At 49.2% G+C, this 11101-nt stretch overlaps 1 long non-coding RNA gene across 4 annotated transcripts in view; it reads left to right on the forward strand.

The window, feature by feature from the left end:
- The window catches only part of LOC138847029 (uncharacterized), a 64152-nt gene that overhangs the window by 32042 nt on the left and 21009 nt on the right, over window positions 1–11101 (forward strand). For 3 of the 4 annotated variants that reach the window (XR_011384641.1, XR_011384638.1, XR_011384639.1), the window contains exon 2: window positions 7312–7351. This is a non-coding gene — a long non-coding RNA (uncharacterized lncRNA). Of the gene's footprint in view, window positions 1–7311; window positions 7352–10349; window positions 10539–11101 lie in introns of those variants that run through there. The other variant, XR_011384640.1, reaches the window with a different exon arrangement.

Genomic DNA, 11101 nt, shown 5'->3' on the forward strand with positions numbered 1-11101 from the left:
TGGGCTAGGCTAAAACTAGAAGCCAGGAGCCTGCTCTGGGTCTCTCACATGGGTGCAGCGTACTTGGCCATCCTCGGCTGCCTTTCCCAGGCCATCAGCAGGGAGCAGGATCAGAAGCAGAGCAGCTGGGACTGTCAGCGGTGCCCTTATGGGATGCTGGCCCTACAGGCTGTGGTTTAACCCACTGCGCCACAGCACCAGCCCCCAAGAAACCACTTCCGATATGGAGGTTTGACTCTCTTGACCTGTCTGCAGTCCACAGTTGGATTAGATTCAGAATGAGGACGGATGGTTTGGGTGGGGCTGCCTTGATTTCCTGCAGTTAAATGCTATAAATAGGTTATGATATGTCCACATATAGATGTACTGTGCAGCCATCAAAACAAAAGGAGGTAGAGCTGTACTTCTGTGTTCTGGCCTGTGAAGGTGCCCGTCATGTCTGTGTGTGTGTGTGTGTGTGTGTGTGTACTGCATGTATAATATCTGTGTGCCTATGGATGTGTGTGTCACTTAAAATCAGGATTTCTTAACCTGGGCACTGTTGACCCTGGGCCCTTTGGTAGGCAGAATAACGTTCCCCCTGCCCATAGCTGTCCAGGTCCTACTCCACAGAAGCTGTGAATGTGTTGGGCAGCTGTGGCACAGGGGAATTCAGGTGGGAGATGGAATTCGCATTGCCAATCCATAGAAAGTCTCCTGGACCAGTGTGATCACCGATGCCCTTCAAAGCAGAGGTTGCAAAGTCCGTTAGAGCAGGATGTGACGGTGGAAGAAAGATCCTGAGTGAATGTTGCTGGCTTTGATGTGCCCAGGCACGCGGCGGCCTCCAGGTGGTTAGGAAACATGTTCTGTCTTCAGTATCCTCAGTGTTAGCCCAACAAGACCTATTTCAAACATCTGACTTCCAGAACTATAGGAGAATAAATTAGAATCGTTTAAGCCCCTAAGCTTGAGGAGATTTGTTACAGCATCGCCAGATGAATACAGGGCCCGATCATTCTTCTAGTTCTATATGTGATTTAGGCTTGGGGTGCATTGAGCATTGAAGATATTCAATAGCATTCTGGCTTTTACCTATAAGTTGCCAGAAGCAACCACCAGACATTACCAGGTGTCTCCAAGGGGACACTCTTGCCTCCCACTGAGAACCACTGGTTTAAATTTAGAAAAAAAAAAATTAGAAATTCTTCAGAAATCTGTAATAATAGTTCCCTCTGGAATGGGAATGGTTTCCACTCCTTTTTTTTTTTTTTCTTTTTTAAGATTTACTTATTTATTTGGAAGGCAGAGTTAGAGCGAGTGAGCTAGCGAGAGATCTATCTGCTGACTCACTCCCCAAATAGCCGCAACAGTCAGGCCTGGGCCAATCAGAAGCCAGGAGCCAGGAACCTCTTCTGGGTCTCCCACATGGATGCAGGGACCCAAGCACTTGGGCCATCTTCCACTGCTTTCCCAGGCGCATTAGTGGGGAGCTGGGTCAGAAGTGGAGCAGCCAGGACTTGAACTGGCACCCATATGGCTTTACCTGCTATACCACAGTGCCAGCTCCTCCACTCTTTTTTTCTTTCTTTTTTTTTTTTTTTTTTTTTTTTTGACAGGTAGAGTTTTAGACAGTGAGAGAGAGGAGAGACAGAGAGAAAGGTCTTTCCCCCTTTGGTTCACTCCCCAAATGGCCGCCTCGGCCTGAACTATGCTGATCCGAAGCTAGGAGCCAGGTGCCCCCTCCTAGTCTCCCACACGGGTGCAGGGGCCCAAGCACCTGGCCATCCTCCACTGCCCTCCTGGGTCACAGCAGAGAGCTGGACTGGAAGAGGAGCAACCGGGATCAGAACCCGGCACCCATATGGGATGCCGGTGCTACAGGCGGAGGATTAACTAAGTGAGCCACGGCACCGGCCACTCCTCTTTTAACATAAAGTTTAAGAACTGTGAATGTGAATGGTTTTACCTTTTTTTTTTTTTTTTTTTTTTTGCCATTTTTATTGGCTTTAACTTTGAGACACTGTCACACATTTCAGTTGTGGTCTTTGTGGATTTTACTGCAGAAGGCAATTCTGTACACCTGATGGCTGCCTTTCTACCTAGTTGTATTCAGTTTTCCCCCTTGCAGCTGTTTTCTTTTACCCTTCCCCTGTGGTTGAGACTGCCATCCCTTGGTCCGTTGGCACCTCTCTCACGGCAGGAAGGCTCTGGGCAGGAGCACGCGGATTTGGTCTCTGACCCCATGGGACTCGGGGTCTAGTAGGTCAGTGACACTCGGTGCTTGGAGACCACAGCCTGCACTGAGTGTTTCTGCCCGTGGCTCTTGCCGTGCATGGTCTATGAAGGTGTAGATGCCCCAGGGGGCAGAGTTGGGATCCTGGGAAGCAGCCTGGAGGCTATGAGCCATGGGATTGGGCACTGGAGTGTAGTGACAGTGATGACAGTAACTGTGCCGCAAGTCAGCCCCTGAGTGGAGATGGAAGTTGTCAGGCCAATTGGAAATTTTCCTTTGACCCTGTCTGCTGGTCTTGAGCATTTTTGCTTTTTTCCTTTGGTACCATGAACTCCTTCTGATTGGGAACATTTCTGTTTTTTCCTTGCCTGGTAAGTGGGCTGAGTGAAACTTCCTGTTGGCCACCACTGAAGCATTGGCGGTGACCACACCTTGTGTGGGGGAAAGGTGAGCAGCACACGAAGGCCTGCACAGCTCTGCTGCTTTACGGCCCCAGGCATCATAAGGAGAAATGTGCTTTACCAAAACGTAAATTGAAAATCCGGCCGCTCTCGCCCCGTCTGAATGGCCAGTGAACTTGCAGAGGGGCTTGCCCAGGGAACAACAAGCCGCAGGGTGACACGGCGAGTGGGAAGTTCCTTCCTGAGTCGTATTGTTTTTGCAGTCATGGACAGGAAGCGTTCAAGTGTGTTTTCAAGCACAGAACCTCGAACACAAAGAAGGTTCTGACAAAGCAGAAAAGACCCATAGGCCAAATGTTTTGGTTTGTGCAGCAAAATGTCTGACTTAATACAATCTGACTTAGCAAGCATTGTTTTTATTATTGGATCACTTTGTCTACTGTTTTAATTTCTTGTCTATCAGTGTCTTGATAAATCCAGTCTGTCCCCTGCCTGCTCTTTTTGCTTTAATAAACTCAAAACAAAACAAAACAAAAAACAAAACCCCACCATGAAAAAAAATAACACATCTTGGTAAAAACCAGCAAATTTCTATGGTTAATGTATCTGGCTAGTGAGTGGGTGCCTCGGCCAGTATTCTGAATAGATTCCCTTCGATAAAAATTCCCCGTCACTGACAAATATGAACACTCCCAAACAGTCCAGGATGGATAGGGCTAAGCTGGGCATCCACTGTGATGCGGGAAATCAGATCATTTGGATCACAGAATGGGGGAGGTAGGGACACTAATGGGTCCATAAACTTAAGGTGCAGTTAGCACAGGGCCAGCAGAGGAATCTCTCTGTGAGGGAGCCACCCCAGTTTGTACGTTATATTCTGCAATGTTGATTTGCCATTTGAGCGTCATCTTTCCTGATTATAGGTCATTTTTAATAATTTCAGTGAATCTTTTTTTTTTTTTTTTTTGACAGGCAGAGTTAGACAGTGAGAGAGAGAGAGACAGAGAGAAAGGTCTTCCTTTTTCCATTGGTTCACCCCCCCCCCCCAAGTGGCCGCTACGGCTGGCGCGTTGTGCTGATCTGAAGCCAGGAGCCAGGTGCTTCCTCCTGGTCTCCCATGCGGGTGTAGGGCCCAAGGGCTTGGGCCGTCCTCCACTGCACTCCCGGGCCACAGCAGAGAGCTGAATTAGAAGAGGAGCAACCGGGACAGGATCCGACGCCCCGACCAGGACTAGAACCCGGTGTGCTGGCGCCGCGGGCGGAGGATTAGCCTAGTGAGCCGCAGTGCTGGCCAATTTCAGTGAACCTTAAAATCTAAGGCACAATGAATCTTTTCTTAAAATTAATCTTATTCGTATACTATGCAGAATATCCACAAAGGCAGGGAACATAAGGCAAACTCACATTTAAACAGTATGCTAGCATTTTCATATAGTATGCTCAGTATATTTCTCTGCTTCCAAAGACCTTTTCACGTAAATGACCTCTAAACTTAAAACATAACAGTGTTACTTTGGGACAAGGACAATAAATATACCAACTTTTATTTTGGATGAGGTCTGTGTCCTATTATTCTTTTGTAGAGATTGACAGTTGGACTCATTGCTTTAAGTTGGAGGTACTTCATCTCTAACCATACCAAGAATGTGACTTAAAAATATAGCACACTGTCTTTTTTAAATTAATTAAAATATTTGAAAGGCAGAGTTACAGAGAGATGGAGGCAGAGGGAGAGGGAGAGGTCTTCCATCTGCTGGTTTACTACCCAGATAGCTGCAACGGCTGGAGCTGTGCCAATCTGAAGCCAGGAGCCAGGAGCTTCCTCCAGGTCGCCCACGTGGGTGCAGGGCCCCAAGGACTGGGGTCATCTTCCTCTGCTTTCCCAGGTCATTATCAGAGAGCTGGATTGGGAGTGGAGCGGCCAGGACACAAAGTGGCACCCATATGGGATGCCGGCACTGCAGGCGGCAGCTTTACCTGCTACGCCACAGTGCAGACCCCTCACATACTGTCTTAAGTTTGGAACCATGTATGCATGTAGTTTAAAAATTAAGAATCATAGTAAATAGCTTATCACAAAACACAATAAATTCTTTTTTTAAAATAGATTTATTTATTTATTTGAAAATCAGAGTTACACAGAGAGAGAGAGGCAGAGAGAGAGGGAGAGAGAGAGGAGCTCTTCCATCCGCTGGTTCACTCCCCAATTGGCTGCAACTGCTGGAGCTGCGGCAGTCTGAAGCCAGGAGCCAGGAGCCAGGAGCTTCCTCCGGGTCTCCCATGTGGGTGCAGGGACCCAACTGCTTGTGCCATCCTCCACTGCTTTCCCAGGCCACAGCAGAGAGCTGGATCAGAAGTAGAGCAGCTGGGATACGATGAGGAATACTGGTGCTGCAGATGGTGGCTTCACCCGTAGTGCCACACAGCACCAGCCCCTACTTGCTATCTTTCACCTTTGCCTTATTTTCTTTGTGACTGTTGCAGCATTGTGCTCATAAATGTTTTAAAGTAGGGTGTCAAAAAAAGAAAAAACCCTGATTTGATTTGTTTGTAGTTGTTTGTGTATTTTATTTTGATTTAAGTTACTAGTGTGAGTTCCCTGAACAAGGAGCTGTGGAAAGATGGACATAACACAGTTCTCCTGAGCCCGCTCTAGTATGCTACTGGGTTGTCACTGATTCTCCCATACTTGCTAGCAGTCCACATTGGAATTCTAGAATAAGTTTTCTCCTATTATTTTTTTTTAAGAGTAACTTGTTTTGTAAGAGGATATGCAGGGTACTTCAAAAAGAGAGGTGGACATTGTGGCGTAGTGGGTTAGGCTGCGGCCTGGAACATCCACTTCCCATCAGAGTGCCTCTGGATCCAGTCCTGTCTTTGTTTCCGATCCAGCTTCCTGCCAGTCACACCCTGGGAGGCAGGACCCTGGCCAGAGCAGAAAAGGAGAAAGTTGCAGAGCCCAGGAGGGGTGTTTGCTAGGCGGAGGTGGGTGTGCTGGTGAGCGGCAGGGAAGGCTGTGATGGGGAAGCTGTGGTCTCCCGTTAGCCGTGTTCCTGCACATGACCTAGCTGTGCGACTACCCGTGTCTGGCGCTTCAGCTTCGCCTGTGCCATGTGTCCAGCAAGGGCTAGCATGGCATACTTCAGCTTGCTGCTGGAGACACTCGGGCGTGGAGCTGAAGTGGGGGCTGGAGCCTTGGCTGGAGCCTTTGGCCCTTGGAGGTTTTTGGTCAGGTCAGAGTTCTGGTTTCCTGCAGCAGCTGGTTAAAGAGCCACTCCTGCATGCACCTGCAGGTTAGCAGGGACGCTGCTGTGATGGTTGGTACTGGGACCCTCTCTGGCAGTGTCCAGCTTGAGTAACATGCTGCTGTCCTGAGTGTAGGCTGGGATGGCGGAGGGGTCCGTGGTACTTCTTGCCCTCACCCACAGCTGGTACTGCTCTAGCTAAGCAGTGTTTTGAGGTCATTCCAGGGGTCCCATTCATTTTTTGGCTCAATATTTTTTCCTTCTCTTGCATTAGTTCATAGCCAAGATCACACAGTCTTTCTCACCCCTACTCCTCCCCATCCATTCTGAATTCCCCAAATGCTCACAACAGCCAGGGCTAGACGAGGCCAAAGTTAGGAGTCCAGAACTCAGTCCAGGTCTCCCCCATCCGAGGCAGGGACTCAAGTGCTTGAACCATCACCTGCCTTCCAGGGTGTGCATTGGCAGGAAGCTACAACCAGGAGCATGCAAAACCCAGACTCTCCAATGAGGAATGCTGGCATCCCGAGCAATGTCTTGCGGCTGTGCCAAACCAAATCCCTGCCCTACAATATGTCTTATAGAAAGGCTTTATGTTTTTAGGTTTACTTTGGCCTCTTCCCAGACCTATCACTGTTTAGGGCAGATACAGACTTTTTCTTTCTCTTAAAAATTTCCTCGTTCATTTCAGTGGAAATTTGGTAGGGATATCAAATGACTTGAGTCCAATCACTCTTTGAACCAGATGTCCAAAAATGCACTTAAATTGTGGCAGCTTCAGGTATTCACCGTGATGCAGCCCTTCTGAACTGTAGAGAAAAGGCAAAGTTGTTATGGTCTGGCAGCCGAGACTGCATCAGCTTAGAATGCCCCTCTTCTGAGTGCTGGCCACCGCCTCCGTTTCCTGGAAAGGTAGATGATGTTAATAGTTCTGTAGCATAGCAGAGGGACAGTTATGGAAACCCACTGTTTCTCCCGAAGTGAAGGTGGGGAGAAGTCAGGAGGGCACACTCAACTGCTACTGTGATTGATGGCCTAGGCTTGCATCTTTGCATTGTTTCTAGGCTCGCGCCTAGCTTGTTTCAGTAAGGCTATGAAACGTGGAAATGATCATTCTAAGAACTGAAATGGAAGCTTCTGTAGCGTGGTCTGTAGGCTCCTGTAGTGGGCTTTGGAGCAGGGAGGGCCTTGTTAACAGTGCACTCTCACTCCAGACCCACTGAAGTAGGCAGCAGCCGTTCGAGGTCACCTCTGTGGCTGTTTTGCTCTGTAAACTTCTGTTTCTTTGGTGTTTCTAAGTTGTCCCCTGATCTGAAAGTCGGTGAAGTATTTCCCCTGATCACTTATTTCCGATTGTTCTGCTTTAACCTCCAGACTAGTAATTGTTACACTTCGTGAGCTGCTTTTCATTTCTGGATATCTAACTCGGAACTTTCAATTTTTCCCACAGAGCCGAGAAAACAGAAGTCCTCAGTGAAGATCTATTACAGGTAACAAAATAGAGACTTTTAAAAATGCTATTTAAGGACACGGGAAAAAAAAATCCATAAGTGAGGTTGGAAGCTTGTGCGTTCTGTGTGTGTGTGTGTGTGTTTTTATGTGAGATGGTATCAAATTAGCCTGGTCTTGAGTAGGAAAGAAACGCAGTTGGCTGCTTGGTGATAAAAGGGGATCTGAAACTTTGGTGTTCTGTGATGAGGGTCACATGGGGCTAGGCCGACTCTCAGGTTCCAGGTGTTGGGGTGGGGCTGAGGGAGGGCCTGGCCAGGGCACGGGCACTGTGACCTCAGCTCAGGTCCTGGGTAGATGAGACTCCAGTCCGTCTCTGTGATGGCTCCCTTGATGAGACAGGCCCTCTCAGTGGGAGCAGGGGGCTCGCTGGCTCCAGCCTGCAGCTCTCAGGTCTGGCTCCCTCTCATGCTATTGCACTCCAGCTCCAGACTGGGTTGGGGCCTGAAGGGCGTAGGTTCCCAGGGACAGCAGCCACTTCTCCCAGCACCACACTGAGGCCAGAGGGTGCTGTCAGCCTAGACTTTGCTTCCTCCCTGAAGACAGAGGGAACCTGGCCCGGGGCCACTCCACTCTGTCCACAAGGTTTCCTGACAGTGGGCCTGGGGATTTCTCCCAGACGGCTGTGGATCCTTTATCCACATCCCTTCACCCAACCCCAGAGTACTCACGAAGGACAAACTTCTGCGTAGAAGTTTCCGTGAAGCCTGCTCACCTCTCTGCTTGCCTTTCATTTCCACAACCCATCAACCCATAGCAGTCATCTCAGGTGAGTCCCTGGAGAGTTTCTTCCTGTGTAGAAAGATGCTGCCCCTACCGCACCATGCCAAGACATCCTTGTAAGTTACCACAGCCACCACAGGTGGAATGCTATCAGAGTACTTCTTGGGGTTTTCTGTTTGTTTAAGGTCTTCCCTCCCCCCCTTAGGAAAGTTTTTAAATTGAGGAATAGAAGGTTTTTGAAAAAGATTTATTTAGAGGCCAGCAACTGTGTGGTGCAGTGGGTTGCACCCCCATCTGCAGCACCGGCATCCTATATGGGCACCGGTTCAAGTCCAGGCTCTCCGCTTCCGATCCAGCTCCCTGTTAATGCACCTGGGAAGGCAGCAGAGGATGGCCCAAGTGCTTGGGCCCCTGCATCCACTAGGGAAGTCCAGAAGAAGCTCCTGGTTCCTGGCTTTGACCTGGCCCAGCTCCAGCCATTGTAACCATTTGGCGAGGGAACCAATGGATGGAAGCTCTCTCTCTCTCTCTGTAACTCTGCCTTTCAAATAAACCTTTATATAAAAACATGTTTGTTTAAAATTATTTATTTGAAAGAGCGATATATGGAGAGAGGGAGAGAGATCTTTGATTTGCGTGTTCAGTCCCCCTAATACCTTCAACAGCCAGGACTAGGCCAAGCTGAAACAGGAGCCAGGAACTCTATCTGGGTCTCCCCTGTAGGTGGCAGGGGCCCAAGTGCTTGAGCCATCACCCACTACCTCCCAGTGTGTGTGCATCGCAGGAAGCTGGATTGGAAGCAGAGCTGAGATTCCAACCCAGGCATTCCAGTGTTGGATGCAGGCATCCCAAGTGGCAGGCAAACTGTTGTGCCACAAAGCCTGCCCCAAGAGTTCTTTAAAAAATCATATTCTTAACATCCCTAGTGGTTTCTATAATATATTTTAAACTCATTTTCAGACGTGGAGAATTACTCTTTGGTTCAGTTAAGCATTAACCAAACTGGATTTTCATGTCAGCATTTTCCCTCCCACGTCCCACCTTGGGTGTACACATTATCTGCTAATCCTCGAAGCCCTGAGGCAAGGCCAGTGGACCCTGCAGGCACTTGCAGGAAGACGGAGTCTGCTTGGAGCGAGGTGGCAGCTGTCCCTGCCAGTGACCAGGAACCCCCGGTCTGCCCTTGCTACTTGCCGTGTTTTCCCACTCTGGTTTCAGGAGTTCTCCACTGGAAAGGAGGTGACTGGTCACAAGTTCAGACACTGGTGCCAGCCACCTGAATCCCAGGGCCAGGTGGGTCCCAGGCCCTTTGTGGCCTCAGGGATTTGCTGACTCTGGCTGTGGTTCTCAGGGCTCTCTGGAGAGTGTGCAGGTACACAAAGGGGCGTGGATTAGGGGAGTCCGCTCATACGACAGCAGCTAAGTCCCATGATGGGTCGCGAGCGGCTGGAGATGCACGCTGGGGTGCCCGTCGTGTGACACAGACTGAGTCCAAGTCTGCCGCCCTCAGACTCGGGGAAGCCGAGGGTCTAACTTGGAGCCTGAGGCGGTGGGTGTCAGTTATGGAGCTCAGAGGCAGCCGCTGATATCTAGGCAGGAGCCCAGTCTGCCCCGGTGTGAAGGCAAAAGATCAATTCACCTCCTTTTCAGGGCTCTGCAGACCCTCGGCCCACGTTGTGGCTGGGTCTTCACATCAGACCAGCGCACTGATCTCGCCTGGAAGCACCCTCACACACATGGCCACCACCATGCTTTCCCAGGGTGTTAGGTGTTCCCTGACCCACTTAAGGTAGCAATGCAAAGTTCACTCTCTCTCACTCGCGCTCCCTGTGCCTCAGTTTCCATTTCTCTGCAGGAGGACCAGGGCAGTGTCCACCCCATGGGGTTGTCAGGGGGGTCAGTGAGTTGAGCTTGGCAAACGCTGGCCGCAGAGCCTCGCACGTGGGAGGGGCCGGCTGTGAGTGATTTGTTGTTACTGCCACTGCTCCACGCGGCCGAGATGATGTTCCTGGGATATTTCTCCTGTGAGGTGCACCTTGATTTGCTCTGTGTGCTCCTACCTCTTTCCTTGGGTCTCTGTTGGAGCCGCTGCCTTTTATTTTGGTTGTGCTGAGTTTCCCCGGGGAGGCTGAGAATCCCAGGCGGAGATCCAGGATGTGTTTACTGTTGTTTTGCCGACGCCTCGCACAGGGACTCAGCAGACATGTGTCCTGTTTGTTCAGAATAGTGAAAGAGCACCTTCTGTTCCTGTGACAGCATTCCCGGCCCTCAGCATCAGGCAGCGAACAGAACAGGAAGGGGCTCCTGTCCTTGTGTGCTTCTGCTAGTGGAAACGGGAATCAAAATCAAATCAAGGAGCTGCGTTCGCTTTTTATTTTGTTCCCGTGACAAATGAAGGATGTGCCTTTATTAGTTTCCTGGTGCTCATACAGTATTTTTCACTTTGTGTTTATGTGGGTGCAAACTGTTGAAATCTTTACTTAATATATGCTAAACTGATCTTCTGTATATAAAGAGAATTGAAAATGAATTTTGATGTGAATGGAAGGGGAGAGGGAGTGGGAAAGGGGAGGGTTGTGGGTGGGAGGGAAGTTATGGCGGGGGAAGCCATTGTAATCCATAACCTGTACTTTGGAAATCTATATTCATTAAATAAAAGTTAAAAAAGTTATTAAAAAAAAGAAAGAAAGAAAGAAAGAGAGAGGAGAGGGAGGAAGAGGAAGGGTGGGAGTGGGAGTGGGAGGGCGGGTATGGTGGGAAGAATAACTATATTCCTAAAGTTCCACATACAGAATTTGTATTCCTTAAAAATAATTAATTAATGAAAAAAGATGTAAAAAGATGTCTGTATCTTATATCCTAGTACCTGGGTTCAACATTCAGTTCCAGCTTTTGATTCCAGCTTCCTGCTAACGCAGACTCTGGGAGGTGGCAGTGATGGATCGAGTAACTGAATTTCCTTCACCCACATGGGGAGACTTGGACTGAGTTCCTGGCTCTCAGCTTTG

The sequence above is a fragment of the Oryctolagus cuniculus genome, chromosome 19 (assembly GCF_964237555.1).
Source record: "Oryctolagus cuniculus chromosome 19, mOryCun1.1, whole genome shotgun sequence".
Lineage (NCBI taxonomy): Eukaryota > Metazoa > Chordata > Mammalia > Lagomorpha > Leporidae > Oryctolagus > Oryctolagus cuniculus.